This window comes from Camellia sinensis, chromosome 14 (assembly GCF_055761805.1).
Source record: "Camellia sinensis isolate YWXY chromosome 14, ASM5576180v1, whole genome shotgun sequence".
Taxonomy (NCBI): domain Eukaryota; kingdom Viridiplantae; phylum Streptophyta; class Magnoliopsida; order Ericales; family Theaceae; genus Camellia; species Camellia sinensis.
The window spans coordinates 46,068,465-46,091,973 of record NC_138974.1 but is presented as its reverse complement, the minus strand read 5'-3'; the positions used below and the strand labels follow the sequence as shown (position 1 = coordinate 46,091,973).

At 39.7% G+C, this 23,509-nt stretch overlaps 1 long non-coding RNA gene across 1 annotated transcript; it reads right to left on the bottom strand.

Moving 5' to 3' along the window:
* Positions 1-1,277: 1,277 nt before the first annotated feature.
* Positions 1,278-2,401, bottom strand: LOC145807500 (uncharacterized). The gene is made up of 2 exons (XR_014350641.1): positions 2,286-2,401; positions 1,278-1,519 (listed from the first exon to the last, which is right to left on the bottom strand). It is a non-coding gene; the product is annotated as an uncharacterized LOC145807500 (long non-coding RNA).
* Between the last annotated feature and the right edge of the window lie 21,108 nt (positions 2,402-23,509).

The following is a 23,509-nucleotide window of genomic DNA, read 5'->3' as shown; positions in this document are numbered from 1 at the left end:
GCTCCCAACTCAGATTGTAATTCCGTCTGAAACCGGACTCCGGGTTGATGCCGAGCTGGATGCTGAAATAGATGACCTTTTTCTTCTTTTTTTTTTTTCTTTTTTTTTTTTTTTTGCTTCGACTTGTAACCGGGCTGGGAGCCCTTCCCTTGTAATTGCTCTGAACTTTGATCAATGAAAATCATTTTCTTTTGTGCTAACTGTTATTCCGGTTTGATCTGTATGCTTGTGCTTGTAATGACTTTTCCATGATCTTTTCACTTCCAACTGTTATCTCGGTTTAAATTCCTGTTTGAGCTTGCTTTCTAATAGTAGTGTGGCCGAGATACTTTATTCTGGTCTCAGTTGAGCAATCTGACTGAGCTTATTAGCCAACCACTCTTTAGCCGATATACGTACTTCGGCTGAAGAGTTCCAAGAGTGGTTTAATCCAGCCAACCATTCTTCAGCCTCTACCCTTATTTCGGCTGAAGAGTAATAAGAGTTGGTTTAACCCAGCCAATCACTCTTTTAGCCGATGTCTTTACATCAGCTAAAGAGTACTAAGAGTTGGTTTAATCCAGCCAACTACTCTTTTAGCCAATGTTCTTTCGTCGGCTAAAGAGTACTAAGAGTTGGTTTAATCCAGCCAACCACTCTTTAGCCGATGTTCCTACTTCGGCTAAAGAGTACTAGGAGTTAGTTTAATCCAGCCAACCACTTTTTAGCCGATGTCCTTACTTCGGCTAAAGAGTTAATCCAGCCAACCACTTTTTAGCCGATGTTCCTACTTCGGCTAAAGAGTACTAGGAGTTGGTTTAATCCAGCCAACCACTTTTTAGCCGATGTCCTTACTTCGGCTAAAGAGTACCAAGAGTTGGTTTAATCCAGCCAACCACTCTTTAGCTGATGTTCTTACTTTGACTAAAGAATACCAAGTGTTGGTTTAATTCAGCCAACCACCCTTTAGCCGATGTTCTTACTTCGGCTAAAGAGTACCAAGTGTTGGTTTAATCCAGCCAACCTCTAGATTGGTTTTTCCAGCCAACCTAAAGTGTTTGGTTATTCCGACCAAACGTCCTGCAGCCTGGATCCTTATCCTAGGCTTAGGAAGGGTGTTGGTTTTTCCAGCCAACCTTTAGTTTGGTTTTTCTGGCCAACCTAAAGTAAAGTGTTTGTGTCACACCCCAAATCCGGGCATGACCGGCCGTGGCCCACAGGGACTTAGCCCAAGGCACACGTAAGCCTAAACACGAATCCAATCACATTGAACAACTGAACAATAGTCCAATAATAAATAACCAAAACTCAATCTAGACATGCCACAATTATAAATGGCAAAATCAACCGTAATCAAAAGCCATCCAAACTTATGGGATATAAACAACCCACAAAATAAAATAATTCTAAATAAAACCCAATCACAAAGTATGCACAAAACTCAACAAAGCAACCTAAAAGAAAATTAAATAAATGCCCTAGAGGTCCATGCAATTGAGTCCCCGCTATGCCATGAGTCCACTCTAAGTCCATCTAACACCTGGAAATGGTAAACAACTAAGTCAGCTGATAGCTCAGTGAGTAGCAACATGGATAGTAAATACAGTTTTGAAAACATGGTTCAATTCCAAAATAAGATATATATCACAGAAACTAGATTGGCATACAGTTTGGTAAATACAATCTGTTTCAAAAAGAAGGTTCCACAATTCAACACTTAAAATACTCATGTCTCGCAAGAACATGATAAACGACATTTTTCACTTAAAACAGATTATAACATGAACACCAATAATTTTCTGGGTACCAAGAAAAACAAATAATATGCCACACAATTCTCAAGGCTATAAGCCCCGTTGGATTCAATACCGAACTAAGAGTCATCCTCAGGATGGCACCTGGGCCTTTTCTCAAAGACGATCCGATTGAAGGTCACCTAGTTGTTTTTAAGGTCTGTTCCTTACAATCGTTGAGCACTAGAGTCATCACGGCCCAACCCGGATCTGTTCCCTAGTGGCCAGAGTCACCACACACAGTGGAATAATTTCCCTGGACTAAATACACACATGGTCCCAATAATCAATACACATCAGTTTCGCAAAACATGGTAGTTCATCATTATAAACATGAGACCAAAATAAATAGTTTACCGTATGCCAAGTTCACACATGTTTCAGAAATAATTTGATTCAATTGATAATATAATAATTTATCAAAACAGTTTAATCATGAAACAACAATTTAATTTTTCCAACAGTCCAGGGTAGGGGAACATTTATAAAAATACGTAGCATGAAACTACTCACCTGAAACGCAATAATATAATCCTCGAATAGAGTGTAAAAGTCCAACTAGTGGCCTGAACCAAGTATAAAAACTACGCGTCACAACTAATTTAAAAATACTAAAAAAAATAGGAACTAAGTAACCTCAAACTAAAACTCACTAACACGGCTCAACCCAACTCACCGTTACTCTTAAATATTACCTAAGTTCATATTCTTCAAGGTCTAAAATCACCCAAGACATAGATTCCGATCGAAACTTAACTAAAAATAACTTTAAGATGAAACAGTGTTTTAAACAAGTTTTCCCAATCTATTCGCTAACTTTGAAAATTACAAAACCCACTCCACGCTATTCGAAAAATTCCAATAACCTCCAGATATAATCTAATATATCTTAAGTTTCAAACCCAATTGGTTTCACTTGATTTGCTTATCAAAATAATTTTCTACAATTTATTATATCCAAACAGGTTGTTTTCTGCAGCATTTTAAAGAAATTGACGGTTCTCTTAATATACACGAGCAATCAATGCAAGGCCAAAAACGTATGAAACTAGACTCGTAACCGGTTCTAATGACACTAATTTGATAATTTTTGGATTTATACCCAAAGAGAACAACAATCCCGAATTTACTGTTTCGGACTGGTTTCCTGGACAGATTTGAATACCTCAATTTATATGGATTTCGACTCCCAAAAATTATGAAAAACTTCAGATATGCAATTCAATGTGTAATTGATCTACTGTAAAAATTTCAGATTAAAATTCATCCGTTTGATATGGTTTCTTGATTTTTAAAGTTAGCGATTATGTGCAGAATTTTTTGGACTAAGATTCACACCGATTCTTTATACATGAATTTAACTCCTTAGATTTCTTAACAGCATATATATATACACAAAATACATACACCTACAATCTCTCCATCAATGAATTAAATAACAATATTATTAGGATAAAGAACAAAGAAAGAAGAGAAGAAAACCTAGGAAGCCACACAGCACAACACACCCAAAGCTCTCCTTCTTGGTTACAACAATAATCTTGATGATTGAAAAACCCCTCTCTTTTCTTCATAAACCCACGGCTGCTAGGGTTGCTAGTGTTGTGGAAAACAATTATAACAAGAGTTAGGGTTTGTGTTTATTTTATTTTATACTAGTTGTGGGCACACTTAGGTCAAATAGATAGATAAATATACAAAATACATATATAAGTTACATGCAATTCAAATGGTAAGAGTCTAACTTATTAATTTTGTGGTCTAGAGTTCAAGTCACACCCTCTTCTCTATTTTTTTTTTTTTTTTAATAATAAATCTTGCTTCTCAATCAATGACTTTCACCATAAATTTATTTTAGGTTTAAAATTAATTAAAAGATCATCTAATAATATTTAATTTGCACTTAAAGATTCATAATAAAATATTTGAGATTGTAAAATTATTATTTAATTATTTACTTAATTTTTATATTCGGGTTCTCATAGTTTGGTTATTCCGACCAAACGTCCTGCAGCCTGGATCCTTATCCTGGGCTTAGGAAGGGTGTTGGTTTAATCCAACCAACCTTTAGATTGGTTTTTCCAGCCAACCTAAAGTAAAATGTTTGGTTATTCCGACCAAACGTCCTGCAGCCTGGATCCTTATCCTGGGCTTAGGAGGGGTGTTGGTTTAATCCAGCCAACCTCTAAGTTGGTTTTTCCAGCCAGCTTAGAATAAAATGTTTGTAATGTTCCTTACGTTACTAAAACTAACTTTTACAAAAAACAACTATGCTGGAAAGAATCGACTTGTTTTATTGAGGAAAGAAAAAATTACACATGTTTGAAAGAGGAAAGCTAAAAATAAAATAACTTGAGATTGGCGGTGTTCCACGGCCTAGGGATTGCTTTGTCGTCCTTGTCTTCAAGGTGGTATGCCCCTTTGCCTGCTAACCCAACCACTTTGTAAGGACCTTCCTAATTAGGCCCTAGCTTGCCATCTCCTTGCACCAGGGTGTTTCCCATCACTTTGCGCAGCACCCAATCTCCGATCTTGAATTGCCTTGGATGTACTGTTTTATTGTATTTCCTGGATAACTCTTGTTGATATGAGGCAATGTGAACTAGTGCTCTTTCTCTTCTTTCTTCTGCAAGGTCGAGTTCCAATGTTGTAGCTTCACCGTTTAAGTCTGGATCAAAATTTTCACTTCGAATTGTGGGGAGGCCAACTTCTAGTGGGATTACTGCTTCCATACCATAGGCTAAGGAGAATGGTGTTTCTCCTGTTGACCGCCAAGGTGTGGTACGGTAAGCCCATAAAACATGAGGAAGTTCTTCCGCCCATTTGCCTTTAGCTTTCTCCAACCTTTTCTTCAACCCATCCAAGACTACCTTGTTTGAAGCTTCTGCCTGTCCATTTGCTTGGGGATATGCCGGTGTAGAATTATAGAACTCTATCTTGTACTCTTCACAAAAGCCTCTGAAGATTCTGCCGTCGAACTGAGTGGCATTGTCTGAGATTAGGGCTTTTGGTATGCCAAACCGAGTGATGATATTCTGCCAGACGAACTTCTTTACATCTTTTTCCTTGATTGATGCCAATGCTTCTGCTTCCACCCACTTTGTGAAGTAGTCTGTTGTTGCGAGAAAGAACTTCCTGTTGCCGGGTGCTGTTGGAAGTGGCCCTACTATGTCCAAGCCCCACATTGCGAAAGGCCATGGGCTAGTCAATGGTAGGAGTTCTCTAGCTGGTTGATGTATTTGGTGTGCGAATTTTTGGCATTTCTTGCACTTCTTCACATATTTCTCTGAGTCTGCCTGCATGTATGGCCACCAGTATCCTTGCGAAATGGCCCTGTAAGCTAGCGATCTTCCTCCTTGATGGCTTCCGCATACCCCTTCGTGTATCTCGTATAAGAATGCTTCCACTTTGCTGGGGTGGACACACTTTAGATAGGGTCCTGAGAAGGATTTTTTGTACAATGCCATAGATGGGGAGAGCCAAAATCGCTGCGACTTTGCTCTAATTTTGTTGGCTTATTTCTTTTCTTCCGGTAAGACGCCATCTTTTAAGAACAGTATGATGGGATCCATCCATGAGGGGCCTAGCTCGGCGCAACATACTTCTTCTGCTTCGGGGTCTTCAATGCTTGGTCTTTGTAAGTAGTCGATGAGCAACGGATGAGGGATGGAAGTATCTGCCATTGAGGCGAAGCCTGCTAGTTCGTCTGCTCTGATGTTTTCTTCCCTGCCAATTTGTTCTATCCTCACTACTTCAAATTTCTTGATCTCTATTCTGACCAATTCTTAGTACTTGGCCATCCTATCATCCTTTGCTTCATAGTCGCTAGAAATTTGGTTTACCACCAGCTGTGAGTCGCTGTAGACCATTAGTTCGGTGGCCTTCATGTAGAATGCTGTTTTGAGTCCTGCAAGAAGTGCTTCATACTCCGCTTTGTTGTTGGATGCTGGGAAGCCAAGGTTGATTGCTTGCTCTACTATCAAGCCGTCTGGTGCGATGAGGACTATGCCAAGTCCTGCACCATGTCGGTTGGATGCTCCATCCACAAAGAGCTTCTACATCTCTCCAACGAATAACTTCCAGCAAGTGGAGGGGTCAGATGATGTCGTGGGGTCAAGAATGTTGCTGGTGTTTTCTTCAAGGTCCATGCTTGCTGTCTGCCCCTCGCTATCTGATTGTACCAAGTCTTTATTTGTTGGTGAGTCTTGGTTTGGTGTAGCTTGGTTTGCTTCTTCCTTGTTGTCTTTAGTCTGGTCTGCCTTGGAGTCTGACTGAGTACCTCTTGCTAGGGGTTGCGCTATTCCGGCGTCAACTTCCATCCCTAGTTCGGTTGTGTCAATTAGGTCGACTGGGCAGATATGATGACTTCCAGGAGTAAACTCTGCGACGAAGTCTGCCAAAGATTGGGCCTTTACTGCGGTTCTGGGTTGGAACTTGATGTCGAATTGTCCCAACTCTACTGCCCACTTCAAGATTCGCCCAGAAAAGTTCGCCCTCTCAAACAAAGCTTTTAGTGGGAAAGCTGTGAAGACGACTATGGCGTGGGCGTGAAAGTAGTGTGCCAATTTCCTGGAGGCCATCATTAAGGCTAATGCTAATTTTTCCAGTGGCAAGTACCTTGTTTCGGCTCCCAACAATGTCTTGCTGACATAAAAGATGGGCAGATGTTGGATTCCTTCTGCACGAACCAACACTGCGCTAATTGCGTGCTGAGAAACTGCCTGGTACAAGAAAAGTTCTTCTCCAGGTACTGGGGTAACAAGTAGTGGTGGAGAAGACATAGTCCTTCAAGCTTTCTAGAGCTCGGTCGCATTCTTCATCCCATTCGAACTAGGCTTTTAGTGCATGGAAGAATGGTCATAGTCTATCCGATGACCGGCTTATAAACCGATTGAGCGCAGCTGCCATGCCGGTGAGATGCTGCACTTCTTTTGCTGAGTTTGGTTTCTCCAAATCCTGGATTGCTTTGATCTAGGAGAGGTCTGCTTCTATACCCCGGTTGGTCACAAGGAAGCCCAAGAATTTGTCAGATCCTACTCCGAACGCACACTTGGATGCATTGAGGCACAACTTGTACTTCTTCAGGATTTCAAACATCTCTCCTAGGTCCTTGAGATGGTCATTCTCATCCTTGCTCTTGACCACCATGTCGTCGATGTAAGCCTCCATTGTTCTGCCTAACAATGGTTCAAACATCTTGGCGACCATTCGTTGGAATGTTGCCCCTGCGTTCTTTAGGCCAAATGGCATGACCTTGAAACAGTACAGTCCTCTTGGAGTTGTAAAGGATGTGACCTCCTGGTCTGGTTCATGCATGGCGATTTGGTGGTAGCCTCTGTATGCATCCAGAAAGCTAAGTCGGTTGTGCCCCGCCGTTAGGACTACCAGTTGATCTATCCGTGGTAGAGGAAAGCTGTCTTTTGAGTACGCCTTGTTGACTGTTTTATAGTCAACGCAGACACGCCACTTGCCATTCTTCTTTGGCACTACGACTGTGTTGGAGATCCATCTTGGGTAGTGCACTTCTCTAATTGCTCCTGCTTCCAGCAGGTTACCTACTTCTTTCGCACTATCTCGGCATTGTGGAGTGCCGATCTGCGTGTGTGTTGGATGATTGGTCTGGCGGATGGGTGGACATTGAGTTGGTGACAGATAAAGTTGGGATCAATACCTAGCATGTCGTATGGCGTCCAAGCGAACACTTCGATGTTAGAGGTCAAAAATTCCAACACCTCTAATCTCTCAGTGCTAAACAACGACGAACCGAGCAAAAAGAACTTATCAGGGTTCATTTCATCTATTCTTACCTCTACCAAGTCCTCCACCGCTTTCTGATCAGCCGCTTTGCCAACATCTGCGAATAGCTCATTGCTCTCAGGTTCTTCCACCGAATGAACGTATCCTTTGGCAGCGCGGCTGCCATTCGCCGTGACGAAGCATTGCTTCGACATGATCTGATCTCCATAGACTTCTTCAATTACCCCGGTATCGTTGGGGAACCGCATTACTTGGTGGTAGGATGACGCCACCGATCGCATGGCATGCAGCCATGTTCTGCCCAAGATGATGTTGTAAGTGGAGGGGACCTTCAATACCCAGAACTCCACTTGTTTTGCCACGCTTCCTGCTCTGACTGGAAGAATTATTTTGCCGACGGGCCATTCTGGCATGGAGTTGAATCCAATTAGGGGAGATACGGCAGGCGCCAAGTCTTTGTCTTGTAGCTTTAATTGTTTAAATGTTTCGTAGTACATGATTTCACATGAACTACCCTGGTCAATCAGAATCCGCTTGACGTCAAAATCCTTGACTCGGAGAGTGACGACCAGGGCATCATTGTGAGGGCAATATATCCGTTCCAAGTCTTTATCCGAAAAAGACATGACGTTTACGGCCTCTGTCTTCCCCTTCTTGATGGCAGGTTGGGCACTTCGTACCTCTCTAAAGTGTTCAGCCTTTTTGATTGATCCCCTGAGCTCGCATACACGCCCAGGTTCAAAGACTCCATGTATCACATTGATAATGTCCTAAGGTGGGGCATCGACTGGCATCCCGTTGGGGTTATTATGGTCCTGGGGGGCTGGTTGCGTTCCTCCTTCAATGTATTTATCCAGGTGACCTGCTGCCACAAACTCCTCTAGGTGTTGTCTCAATGGCGTGCAATTTTCAGTGCGGTGCCCCTTTTCTTTGTGGAAGGTGCACCGTGATCTTTCGTCATAGTCCTTCTGAGCTTCCCCAAGCTTAGCTGGCCATCTGACGAAAGGCTCATCTCGTATTTCACTTAGAATTCGGTAGATCAGTTTCTTGAAGACCGTGGTTATGGCAGTGCAGACTCTCAACCATCTTTTATCCTGGTCCTCTCCGTTGTCTCGCCTGCCTCGTCCGTTTCTGTTTGGACGATCTACCGCGTTGACCTTTGCTGAGGCCTTCTTTTCTGGTGCTGTGGTCGCGCCAGATTTTGCTTTGGCACGTGCGCCATCCTCCTCTACCCTGATGTGCTGATGCACTCTTTCTATCAGGGCTTCCATGGTAAGGGGCGGTATCATAGTGATTGAGTCCCTTAGTCTATTCCCGACTGGTAGGCCTCTTTTGTATTGTGCAATGGCGAGATTGGTGGGGCAATCCCCAATCTGGTTGAATGTCTCCCAATATCGACTATTATAGGATCTTAGCGTCTCTTTTTCACTCATGTCGATGGAGAGTAGTTGGTCAATCTCCACCGGGGTTTTGGTGTTCGTTCTGAACCTTGTGACGAACGCCTCCGCCAATTATGCCCAAGAGGCTATGCTGCATTCTGGAAGTTTTTCAAACCAAGTCAAGCCTAGATCGCCAAGGCTTGACGGGAAGAGGATGCACATTAGAGCCTCGTTTCGCCGATATACCGCCATAACCTGGCGGAAGTGGCTTAGGTGAATGTAGGGGTCCGTCTTCCCCTCGTACGTAGTGAATTTGGGCTGAAGGAAGCCTGAAGGCAGGGGCGCGTTTTCGATCGCCGGAACAAACAGCGAGGTCTGCAGCCTTGCTAATGCTTTGTCCGTTGGTTCGTAGGCAGGGTGTGGTAATGGCATTCCAACCTCGATGCTTCCATGCGATTGAGGAGCCAATCGTTGAAGGGCAGAAACTCTGCGCCGGTCGCGCGCCCTGGTGTCCTCCTTCCATCGTGCCTTTTCTTCCAGCATGATCCGCAAATCGGATGATCTGGGCAACTCCGTCTGTTTGGATGATGTTTGGTGTGAGTGTGAGGATCGGTAGGTACTTCCCTCTGTGTAAGACCTCAATGATCTCGTTCTCTCAGACCTGGAGTAACGAGTTCTGGAGGTTCTAGACTGAGTATCGCCTGTCCTGATGCTTCTACTCTCTGCTTGTGATGGTGTGGAATGCCTTCCATGGTCTTCTGAGCGGCGATGGGGCATTTTGTTTTTGCGCCCCTCTCTTGTCGCTACTCCTTTTCCCTTCATCTGGCGCTTCAAAGCCTTCATGTCCGTCGCCATCTTCCTTATTAATTCGTCCTACTCCTTCACACGGTCCTCCAGAACTTGAGGATCAATCCTTCGCCTTTGCCTGTCAGGACTTTGTGAATGAGAGTGACGGGGGCTGTGAGTCTGCCTCCCCCTAGTATCTCTCCTGGAGTTATGTCGTTGGGGCTCCAAGTCCGCCATGGGAGGGATAGAAGGTAATCCTTCACGCCTTGCACCCCTATCTGGTGTTTGCCCGTCGATGGCGGACTGTGGTAATTCTTCATTGTGCGCTATTGTTCCTAAAGAGGTAAAGCTTGGTCAAGAGGTTTTGTCCTGCTGTTATTCCCACAGACGGCGCCAATTGTACGGGAAAGAAATAAACCTTCTCGTATAATCCTGTTGATCAAGTCCGCGCTCCTCCGTACGTCGTCGCTTTATCACCTGAAAACACAAACGTGAGCTAGCCGGCGGGTGTGTACCGGAAACCTCTCCGATGCCTAAGTTAGTAAGCTTGACAAATAGACAAAAGCTCTGTGTATTCAGAAAGCAAAGTTGTGTTACCTCTCCAAAGGTGATGTTTGTGAGCTTTTATAGGTTTTGCGTGGCACAATCCTAGTAGGACTTCTACCCCTCCATGCAGAGTCCTCCTAGGATTCATACTCCTGAAAGATAATGCTTATCCTTCAACACCCCCCTCACTGCTTAAACCAAGTGAGATGGTTTTTACCATGGCCGAACTCTAACAGGACCGAGGTAATCATGGCTATGCTGAGCCGTAGAGTAGGCCGTACCGTCTTTAGTTCGGTTCTCCTTTTCACTCCTCTTTATCTCGGTTCCTCATATACAAAGAATGGTGTGGTTAGACCGTGCTACCGAGTAGCAAAGTTCTGACCGGTCTAACCACAATACATCGTGACCAGGCTAACACTGAGACCGGTCTAACTTCAAAGCGTCTTCAAACCGGCCTAACTCCAAGTCGCTTTCGGACTGGAGTAACTTTACATCTCTCTCGGGCCGGAGTAACTTTACGGCCTTTTTACTCAGCTTTTAGTACTGTGGCCCATAACAACCCAGCTCGGCCCATTAGCCAGCTCGACCCAATTTTCATATAAATTACCCTCTCACTATCAGACTAGGAGTAATAAAGATCGATGTGCGCGTTTTACCATGTTGAGCAGCATGCACAACGACTGATTAGTGAGTTTGAGCATTGTCCGACTGCATTTGAGATGTGGCGAGCTCTCAAGCAAAACTTTAGTGTCACTTCTTCGGCAAAGCTGCGTGGGCTGACTATGAAGTGTGACTCTTATTAGAAAAAGGCGCATCACTCGATAAAACAACATTTGAGGGTCATGTCAGCTATTATACGTGAGCTTACGACTGCTGGGCACAATTTGACTTAAGAGCAACAAGTACAAGTTGTGATTCACTTTCTGCCAAATTCTTGGGAGCAGATGAAGGAGAACATGATGCATAATGGAATGTGAAAACATTCGAAGACATATTGCGTCATTTGGAGTTAGAGGCTAAGCGTCTTGAGGCGATTAAGTCTGATAGTTCTGCTATGGTGGTTGAGTCAAGCTCACGTAGGACTTTTCAGTTCAAGCGTCGAAAAGCAAAAGGTGCTTCTAAGAAGCAAGCAACAACTGCGTTAAAGCCTAATGGCGCTAGAAATTTCAAGCGTAAGGGCAAGAGAGGTGGCAAGAAGGTAAAGCTAAATTGACATGTTTTAATTGTAACAAAGAAGGACACTTCACTCAGAATTGCCCTGAGCAGAAGAAGGTACTCCATTACTTAATTTCTCGTATTCAATGCTTTGTTTCTAGTCAAACATTAATTGCTTATTCTCCTCATTTTTGGGTTGTAGGCTTAGGAGCAATAGACCACATCGCGAGAAACAGAGTAAGGTTTGTTGAGTATTGCCGAGTACCTATTGGGAGCAGAAAAGTTTACATGGGGAACGAGTCCAGTGTGGAGATGCTTGGCATTGACACATAGGGGTACAACTCGGGCGGATTCGGTCAGGTTGGGAGGTTGTCCAAGCCCAACCCAAGTTGTGCTGAGATCTGCCCAGGCCCGCCAAAGCCCAAATTGTAACTCGAGGTTGTCTGCCCAAACCCAACACGAGTTAAACCCGAATTGCCCGAGTTGCCCGAATTGCCTGAATTGTATTTTTTTTTTTTACAGCTACATTATTAAATTATTAAAATTTGACTCTATTTACATTTTTATATATATAGAAAATTATTAATACCATCAAAACAAATAATTTATATAATGTAAGAGAGATGCCGCTATAGTAGTCTTTACAATTTATGAATGAAAATAATAAAAAAAGGGTAAGATTTAATGTTATTTGTATATATAATATATATTCAATATGATTTAATAATCTAAATTATTTTAATATCATGTAATGGCTAATTATATATATATATATATATATTTAATATTTTTATATATCTATATATGTATAATTCAAGCTTTGATTTGCTCGGGTTGCTTGATGTCTTTGCCCAAGCCCGTCCAAATTTAATTCGGGTTTCTGAATTTTTGCCTAAGCCCGTATCGAATTTGAAAATATCTTGTCTAAGCCCTAAAAAAATTCGGGCTGAGCTCGGGTTGCTCGGGTTGAGCCCGCCCAAGTTGCACTCCTATTGACACATACAAGCTGGAAATGTAACGAGGGCACACCTGTATCTTCATGATGTTCTTTATGCTTCGGATATTTGGCAAAATTTAGTTTCAGTTATTAGCATAATGAGCCTTGGTTTTAGCTTTTGTTTTGAGAATAACGGTGTTAGCATTTATTTGGGAACAATTTTTTATGGTTTTGATTATCTTTTAGATGGTTTCTTAGTTTTGGATGTGGATAATTCTAGTTTTAATAAAAATATCAATGGCTCTGTTTCTTATATTGTATCTATTTGTGATAATGATTCTATGAGATGGCATGCTAGATTAGGCCACATAGGGCAAGACAAGATGACTAGATTGGCTAGAGAAGGCCTTTTAGGTCCACTCGCTAGAGTCACTTTGCCTACTTGTGAGCACTGTCTTGCTAGAAAGGCAACAAGGAAACCATTTGGGAAAGCTAAAAGGGCATCTATCCCATTACAACTTATTCATTCTGATATATGTGGATCAATGAATATGAGAACAAGGCATGGAGCTCCTTATTTTATCACATTTATAGATGACTACACGCGTTTTGGCCCTATCTATTTGATTTCTCACAAGTCAAAAGCATTGGATTGTTTTATACGGTATGTTAATGAGGTTGAGAATCAATTAGACAAGAGCATTAAGGCTCTAAGGACTGATCGGAGACGTGAGTATCTATCTGAGCAATTTAAAGTGCTCTGTGAGGAAAAAGGGATTATCAGGCAATTAACAATTCCTCAGACTCTGTAACAAAATGGTGTAGCAGAGAGAAAGAATCGCACATTGCTTGACATGGTTAGATCTATGATGGCATAAGCTAATCTTCACATTTCTTATTGGGGAGATGCTTTGTTAACTGCTACCTACATCCTTAATTGTGTGCCCTCCAAATCAGTTCCTTCCACCCCATATGAGATGTGGACTAGCAAAAAGCCTGATATGGGCAGTTTCAGGCCTTGGGGTTCGGCAACTTACATATACAACACTTCTCATAGGTTTGGGAAGTTGGGCCCTAGAGGAAAGAAGTGTATCTTCATTCTCTATAGTGAGCATTCTAAGGGCTATGTGTTTATTGGGGAGCTATCACGACCCAAACCCGCCCCCAAGGGTTTAGCATCGTAACCAGCCAGTAATTCTTGAATTACCAGAGGCCTCTTGGCAAATTAACATATATTTAGAGGCTGCAGAAGCAAATATACGAAATATAAGTGGTCCATTGAGCTGTGGAGACATACACGAGACATATAATTTAAAACTTTTATAGACTTACGGGTGATGTCAAAAGATACAATATTTACATATCACTCCTAGGAGTATAATGTCAGTCATCATGCCCAAAACTTAACAAAATATACCAAGTTTATTATGATTACAAAAACAGCCATAAAACTTGACTTCTTTTCAGAACCTCCTCGGGAGGCACAAAGGTTGGCTGACAAAACTGAAACATATGTCGTCAACTCTGGACCTGGTCACGCGCTTGCTCATCTACATACATAATATAAATAGTGAGCAAAAGCCCAGAGAATAATAACGGAGTAAAGGGGTTTTAATAAATGAAGTCCATACAGATTCAGAAATCATAATTCAGATTTATAACAGATTCATATTTATATTCTTGTTCAAACCAAACACAAAAATCAGAGTTCATGCTTAATCATACGTGGTACATTCATTAGCGCTAATAGAGCAGATACAGAACAAATGCAGATCATGTAGTGGTTATAAATAACCAGTTCCATAAAGGAACCTCCGGATCGGGGTAACAGAGAATAAACATGCCGAGCCCCATGATGGAGCCTCCGGTACGGGTAACAGAGTACAGACATATTAAGTTCCATAATGGAACCTCCGATATTGGGTAATAGCTAACAGATATAACATGATACTAAGGATGCCACGAATACATTGTCATAAATTAGACAATCATTCATTGTAAAGAACATATCATTTCAGAAAACAGATTATATAGAAAATAAATAAAGTTGAACATAGCTTTACTAAGTTATTACTCACAATTGGCTTCGAGTGCAGTCAGACAGAGCAAACTAATCAAACGGTCTACGACACGTGACCGACATGAACACATAACAAATACACACCTAAAACACGCGTTCGAATTGCACATAACTTATTTCGCTTGTTCTTAGTGTGTTTCTACTCTTTAACCTCATTATAGGGTCTTAATCATGGCCTAGGAATGCCTAAGATGGGATGAGGATGCAAAAATGCACTTGAAAATATTTTTCAAAACTTGCAGAAAATAGGGTCCACACTCAAGCGTGGCTTTCCTCGCTCGAGCGGACATGCAAAATGTGAAGGTTCGCTCGAGCATGAATTACTTCGCTCGAGCGTACTGTAAACTTGGCAAAAGTACCGGTTGCTAGTTTTTCACACTCGACGGATGTTCAATCCACGCTCGAGCGGGAGACTCAGACCCTCGCTCGAGCGTGACATCTATCGCTCGAGTGTGCTGCAAAGCATAAGAACTTCTGGATATATGTATTTCACGCTCGAGCAAGATTCTGGTCGCTCGAGTAGAAGTGCACGCACTCAGAGTGCTCGCTCGAGCGTGAACTCCTACGCTCGAGCGTGGATTCAAATTCTGGAATTTTCAAATTTGATCTCCAAGCTTCAACCTCCAACTAAACACTTCAAAACTCATCATTTTGGGCCAAAATTCTGGAAAACACTTAGAAACTTACAAAATATCATGCTTTGAAGATCATTTCATGAAATCAATGCCCAAAAGCATGCCAATTGTTCAAAATTTCAACTTAAACTTTATGAATGTTTCATGAACATAACATGCATGAATTTTCTTAAACTCCAACTTCTCTAAACATGATCAAGTGCTACAAAACATCATGAAACTTGATGATTCCACAAAATTAATGTGAAATCAAGACATGCATGAGAGAATTCCTAGTAAACATGTTCCAAATGCAATGAAATGTACATGCATGTTTGAATTGATCTTCCTTCTTACTTCTTAAGCTTGGTTCACACATTTCCTAGCTCAATTCACTTAGATTCATGGGTGAATCAACTCAGCTTCAAGACTAAAGGTTTGGTTTCTTACCTAAAGTCTTCAATTCTTTGGGTTCTTGGTGAATCCTAGCTTAATTCTCCAATTCTCCTTCAATTTCCTAGCCAATTCTTTGTTTGAGCTCAATTCCTCCCTACTGTCCATTTCTCACGTTTTTCTTCCTTGAAGAGGCTCAATGTGCTCAAATGAAAGAAAAGAGATGAGTGGGGCTCAATTAGTGCTTAATAAGCTTGGTTAAAGTATAGTTAATTGAGGTTAAAATAAATGGGCATTAATTTAATCTAATTTAATTGTTTCGAATCGAATTTCAATTAAACCTATCATAAAATTCTAAAAATCTTAATTAACATATAAATCAAATCAATTTCTAGATCGGATGCCGATAAGGCCTTTAATTCACAAACCGAAACTAAAATATGAACAGATTTTTCTACGCTAAACAGATATAAACACAAAGTAATGCAATGCATATGTAGTTAACTCAGGATTTCTTTCCAATTACTTGTTAGGCACACCTAAGCATGAATTAACATTAATTATGGGTCGAGGTTGTTACAAGAGCATCCGGATAGAAGTGTGAATGAAATTGAGTCACGTGACGTGGATTTCCTAGAGAAGGATTTCCCTAGTAGAGGTGAGGTAACTAGAAATGTAGAGCTCTATGAGATGGAAGATCTACTTGAAGGCGCACCTAGTAGCCTAGTAAAGAATGGAGAAATAATCCCTCAAGCTCTTAGGGACAATGTGAGCGATTTACCTGTCTATGGATTAGATCCAATGGATGAGGATTCTCAAGACTCTCAAGTACGTAGAAGCAAACATGGAGCTATACCCCTTCGTCGTTTTGAGATTAAGGGGTAAACATTCATGATTGCTCCGAGTGATGAGATGGAGCCTAAGAATCTCAAAGAGGCTCTCTCATCCCCTGCTAGTAAAGAATGGAGTGCTACGATGGATGAAGAAATAGAGTCTATGAAGAAAAATCATGTCTGGGACTTGGTTGATTTGCCGCCAAGGTACAAGACTATTGGGAACAAATGGGTTCTCAAAGTCAAGCACAAGGTGGATGGTTTCATAGAAAGGTATAAGGCTCGCCTAGTGGCGAAAGGCTACACCCAATTAGAGGGTGTAGACTATGAGAAAACTTTTTCACCAGTTGTGATGTTTGCCTCTATTCGCCTGATTCTAGCCATAGTAGCTCAATTAGACTTAGAGCTATATCAGATAAACGTTAAGACTGCATTTTTCAATGAAGAATTAGATGAAGAAATCTATATGAATCAACCAAAAGGCTTTGTGGCAGTAGCTCAGCAGCGCAAAGTTTGCAAGCTTCAACGATCTATTTATGGCTTAAAACAATTATCCAGACAGTGGAATCTGAGATTTCATCGAGCCATTGTTTCAAATGGATTTATGATGATCAATGAAGATCGCTGTGTGTATGTCAAGCGGTCCAAGGACATTTTTCTGATATTGTCATTATATGTGGATGACATATTATTGGCTGGAAATGACAATGAGATGATTGTCGCCACTAAAAAATGGTTGTTCTCTACATTTGAGATGAAAGACATTGGTGAAGCAAGCTATGTGCTCGGTGTTAAGATCCTTAGGGATCGCTCTAGGAGACTTCTCGGTTTGTCTCAAGAGACTTACATTAAGACTATCCTAGAGCAATTCCAGATGCAGAGCTGCAAACCCATTGACACTCCTATTACGAGAGGCGAGAGCCTAAACCTTTATATGGGTCCTAAGACTCCAAAAGAAAATGAAAAAGATGGCCCGTGTACCCTACGCAAATACTGTTTGAAGCATGATGTATGCTATGATGTGTACATGCCCTGACATTTGTTATGCAGTCAGATTAGTGAGTCGTTACCAATCCAACCCAAGACCAACTCATTGGAAAGCAGTTAAGAGGATCTTATGATATCTTAGAGGGACTGCAGACTACACACTTTGCTACCAAAGTTCAGATCTACGTCTAGTTGGCTATTGTGATGTTGATTGGGAAAAAGACTTAAATAAGCGCAAGTCCACTTCAGGATATGCTTTCATACTTATTGATGGTGCTATTTTTTGGAGTAGTAAAAAGCAATCCTGTATCGCCTTATCGACTATGGAGGCTGAGTTTGTGGCTTGTTCATCTGCCGTTCAAAAAGCCGTTTGGTTGAGGAGATTTCTTCAGCATTTGGATATTGTCACACACACTTCAGACCCTGTGACTATCCATTGTGACAACATGGCTGCACTCGCTTACGCTAAGGATCCTAAGTACCACGGGAGAACCAAACACATTGATGTAAGGTTCAACTTTATCAGAGACATTGTGGTGCAGAAAGAAGTGATCCTGGAGCACATCCCTACAAGTCGCATGGTTGCGGACCCTTTGACTAAGCCCACTGCTAGAGATGTTTATCTTACTCATGTTAGGGCTTTAGGACTACGTAAGTGGTGATATATGTGTATTCAGTTGAACTCTTATTTTTTTGAGGAATATTTATGCCATTAGTATTCATATTTTTTTCTATTACACATTTATGTTTACTACTTTTTGCAATGGTTTGTGAATTAGTACACACAAAATAAATAAAGTTGATGTTAGCAGGCAAGATTGGCTCGCTCACACGAGCAATCGCCCTTAACACTAAGTAGCGAGCAAGGATGAGACTAGTGGCTTATTGTATCTGGAGCCAAGAGAAAGGCTAAAATTATCCATTAGCTATGTCGCCTTGGTTGAAGCCAATATGAGGTCTTGTTAGAGACCGACCATGGATATGAGAGTACCCACTTTTCCATGATGTGCCTGTTATGGATAGCCAAATGCGAGATCTCATTTGATGCCTAGGAGGCGAGCAAATAGAGAATTCGAGTTAGACACTAGGAAGCAACTTGTGTGCTTAAGAGCGACTAGACTAAGATCTGTATGGTGTATGAGTTTAACATCACTCTTTGGAAGAGTTACTCCACTATAGCATGCATTTGTACTGCATGTGCTTATCGACCCGTTAGCGAGGTGAGAGAATAGATCCCTACTTCCTCACCGTGTGAGTCCTAAAAGTCATTTTTTTTTCAATGACTTCACTTTGTGTCTTTTGTGACCTTTGACTATGTCATAAGATGAGAAGTTGATGTTCGACTACTTTGACATGTTGCCTACGGTCATGTATGATTCGACTTTAAGGAACATTACTAGGAAAGTGGTCAATTTCGATTTAAATGATATGAGGATGAAGGGAAGATCATCTAGTTCTACATCTCTGCTCTATATTCACTGTCGACAACTCACATCGCTCTGTATGGGATGCTGATTAGGTGTGAATATAATGCGGGACCTAAGAGGGTCAAACATGCTCTCTGAGGGATTAGAGATGTTTTGGACCGATATAGCTAGATGGGTGTGGGTACATGAGCCATTATTTCTATTCTTCTTGGGTTGATGTCTCAATGCTGGCTCATGTTGAGTTTCTAGTATAGAGCTCTCACTTGCAGGTGTTCTCAGCGATCGTACGGTTCATTGGCTAGTATGAGATTGTTCAATATTTGGGGAGATTGAGATGGAGATGTGGCAGTGTCACGCCAACTCATGTGCGAGTAGGAGATGTTGAAAATTGGGTCAGGTATTAGACCCGGATTTGGGTGCCCATGTGGCATAACCCATGACCCATTTATGTCATCCATATAATTTGAATTTGAATTTGAATTATCATATATTCTATTTGGATAACCCACTATCAATATCTATATCTATCATATCTTATCAACTGATATGGATAGATTGTTAGATGGTCAGCCTATATATCTAATACGGTATATGGGATGTGGGATGAATCTAATAACGAATGATTTTTTTCATACTCTCTCTCTAACTCTCTCCCATTAGAATAACGATCAAGCTTTTGCACTGTGACTAGTGTGGGTGATACTCATACTGTGGTATCATTGCTGGGTGTTCTTAGTTCGTGAAGCGTGAAGCACGTGATTTACCCACAAGGTTCCTCGTTTCGGATTCTATCACCTAAAGTATGATTTGAATCTTTTTATCTGTTGCGTCATCTACAACAAACAAAATTTGATTTGATGACCCAAAAAGAGACATTGAGTTGAACTGACATTTGGCATATAATGCAATACACTAATGCCATGACGGTTTATTCACATATATTTACAAGAAAGAAAGAATAGGAAGTTTATCAGGACTTATCTAAAAGTTATTCAACTTACGGGGGAATTGCAAATCAATTAAGCGGATGACCTAGTGGACATCCAGCCGGTAGTCTGGTAGGTCGTCCGGTGCTCAAAAACAACGGTTTTGAACAGTGAAATGCTAAAATGTCCCAGACGTTCTCAATTTGGTGAAACATTTTTTATATTCAAGATTTGATACGTATTTGGTGAAACCGTTGGATAAAAAAAAGAAACTACTTTTTATCAAATTTAAATTTATTGATGGATTTGATATACAGTTGGAGATGGCCTTACAAGCTCATCTCTTTTAGAAAATGGCATCCAATGCAAACAATCTTCAAAAAGTTCTTTTATTTCTCTCTCTCTCTCTGGATAACACTTCTTCTATCAGTTTATTTTAGAATTTTTCATGCTAATGCATCAAATGACAAAATCAAATTATCGTAAATTGATAAAAATTGTTTTACAAGTAGATGCATGAATGGTTGGGCTACATGGGTAGCTAATTTCTAATCTGCCCAACTACTACAGCTACTAGCACAGCTCATTCATTGTTAAGATAAATGCAATTGGTCTTGTCAAATTACTTACTATCTTCTTTTTTTCGTCATTAGTAAAACTTCTTGTTCAATCCATTAGATTAGAGGGTAGTTTGACTTGACCACCTTGCCAGTTGTAATTTGTTATCGACTTCATTATCCTAACTTAACACTGATCTAAAATTTGTTTTGAATTACATACACTACTTTTTTTTCTTTTTCTTTTTCTTTTTTTCCTTTCAAAATTTTCACCTATGTGGATGAAAATAATTAAGTTCATCTTGTGCCACCAAAAAGAAAAGAAAGTATAATTAAATTAAAGGTTCCGTTTGGCAAGTGACTTTTTTAATCAAAAAGTTAAAAAGTCATTAAAAAAATCAAAAAGTCAATAATTAATACCAAAAAGTCAAAGACTCCGATTGGTTAGGGTTTCAAATTATAGTTTCACCCATTGATTTGAGTGTATTGTTTGTTTTGAGCTTTCAAATCATAATTCTACACTCATTACTCAAAATTCAATTCAAAATATAATTATTACTTTTCAAAACTCATAATCAAATACATAATTCAAAACTCTTTTCAAAACTTAATTCAAATCAATATTTTAATTTTTAAAATATTTAAATATTTAAATATGTTATGATTTTTTTAATTTTTTAATTTTTTGAATATTTTTAAATATTTTAATTTCAAAATATTACGATTTTAATTTTTTAAATTTTAAAATATTTTATAAAAATAAATTCAAACTCTATTTTATAAAAATATTTTTAAATATTTTAATTTTTTTGTTATGTATTTGGTTACGATTTGAGTGTAGAGTTGTGAAAGTAATATGGAGTTTCGAGTTATGTGTTTGGTTATGAGTTTTAAAAATAATTTCTCAATTGAGTTTTGTTTTATGTGTTTGGTTACGATTTGAGTGTAGAGTTGTTTTTAAATTTAAAATATTAGCATTTTAAATTATTTAAAATTTTTGAATATTTAAATTATTTTAATTTTTACGATTTAAATTTTTTGAATATTTATTTTAATTTTTTACTTATTAGATTTTTTAGATTATTTAAATATTTATGATTTAAATTTTTTGAATATTTATTTTGAAAAAAAAATTATTTCCTTTGTATTATTTTCAATTAAAAAATTGATTAATGTTATTTTCTGTTAATAATAATTTTTTTTAATTGAACTTTAAAAAGAGTTTGGTTATGAGTGTTGATCAGAATTTTCAATAGTGTGAAAGTAGTGTGTTTTGTTATGAGTTATAACAATTTGAATTAAGTTTTGAAAACTCTGTCTAAAACTCATAACCAAACAAATTTTCTTACTTCACATGTCAAATCAAACTTTCAAAACTCAATTTCACACTCTATTCAACAAAAATCATAACCAAACAAATTTTCTACACTCAAATCATAATTTCACAACTCACAAACTCAAAATACAACTCATACTCTCAAATTATATTTACAAAACTTTACCAAACGCAACCAAAGATTTTCTTTTCTCTCTACTTTTTGCACATCTTTTCGTAAAAAGTCAAAAAATCATCCCAAACATATTAGTTTTTTTTAGTTCATTTTTTAATCAAATAGCCAAAAAGTTACTAAACTAACATGTTCCCAAACGAGACCTAAGTACATATTCCACCTTCTCTTCTCTTCTCTTCTCTTTCTTTTTCCTTTTTTTTTTTTTTGTCTAATCTATTTCATTTATTTTCTTTCAAATATGATAAACAATGTATGTGGATATTTTGGAATGGAAATGAGAGTAATTCAAATTGTACTTCAAACAGTCAAGTGTTAAAGAATCATAATTGAGGACAAATATAACAACAAAAATCTCCTACAGGACCAACAATAAATTACTTTAGCTTAACCAGATGCACCACCATAAAAGACAGAAGGTCCCGACCTATCTTGTATTTTTTTTAAAACTGGCTTACCCAATCACAACAATTCCTAGGACAAAGGCTCTCATATTCTCCAAAGATCCTCCATCAGTTTCCCCGCCAATTTTTTGTCGAAATCTATGAGAAAAAACACCATAAGAAGGGGGGTGGACAGACTTGTATAACCTCCCCTTCAACTGCATTTTTTCGTTTATTTTTGAAAGAAACCGATGATGAAAGCTACAACAAGAGAGGAAGGTGTGTTGAAATTGGTCCATCCCGGTAGGCACGTGGAGATTCACAGAGAACCAATAACTGCAGCTGAAGTCATGAGGAGGAACCCGAGGCACTGCGTTGCTCGGCCTGACGTGTTTGAGTTTCCATGGATTGTGGTTCGGCCTGAGTCAGTTCTGTTTCCTGGGAGAGTTTTCTACATCGTCCCTAATCGCACAATCCATCGCTTGTTAAAAGCCAGAGAGCAATACAACAACAACAACAACAACAACAACAAGCCTCCTCCAAAGCAAGACCAGTCTCCAAAGAATCATGATCATGATCATGATCATCGTCATGCTAATAAACAACAAGCCTTGACTCAAAGCAAGTCAGGAGCTAGATCGACACCAAAACACAACAAAAACCAGTACCAATGCATTAGGGGACCGTTTCAATGCATGTCATGGAACGGGGTGAGCCCTGAGGAAGAAGATCCAGATGAGAGTCACATTCAACAATCCTACAGTGAAATCAGAAGTAGTACAAGCCAAGAATTCAAACATGAAAATTCCACACAATCAACAGTTGGGACTAGATCGTTTCGCCAAAAAGAATATCATCGCAGAAGTAGCAGCACCTCTGCAGCACTGCCCAAAAATAATTGTGTGAAACCTTGCCTAAGGAAGATGGACAGTGTTCCTAAGTCCCACGATCTTAGGGTAAAATTTGCCTCCCCAATCACATCAAGAAGTGGAGAGTCAGCAGAATTTTTGCGCTTATCAATCTGATGAATCTTGTTAGCATTCCACAAATTCACAAACCTTAACACAATGTTAGTTGTTCAGGCTCTTCATTAGACAGTGATCGCATAAGCATGCCATAATTATCCCAACAGGTGTATTTATTTGTCAAGATTTTTAGTTTCTGCTCAGAATGTTGGGACTCAGCAATTTTTTCAGCTTATGAGATTATAAGAAATGATCTTCATCTATGACTCATGTACTGAAAAAGAATATGTATGTCTTCATCTACAACTCATGTACTGGCAGAGAAAATGTATGAAGAGAGTTTTTAGAATCAAACAATCATGCAGTGAAATGCTAATAAATTTGAAACTAATTTTAGGTTAATTTTGGATGGAAAATTTTCATTTTTCTCCAGAATGTAACCTAGCCTATTTGGAACAGGTGAGGTTGGAGAGTCAGTTTGAGTAAGTATATCTAATTAGATGT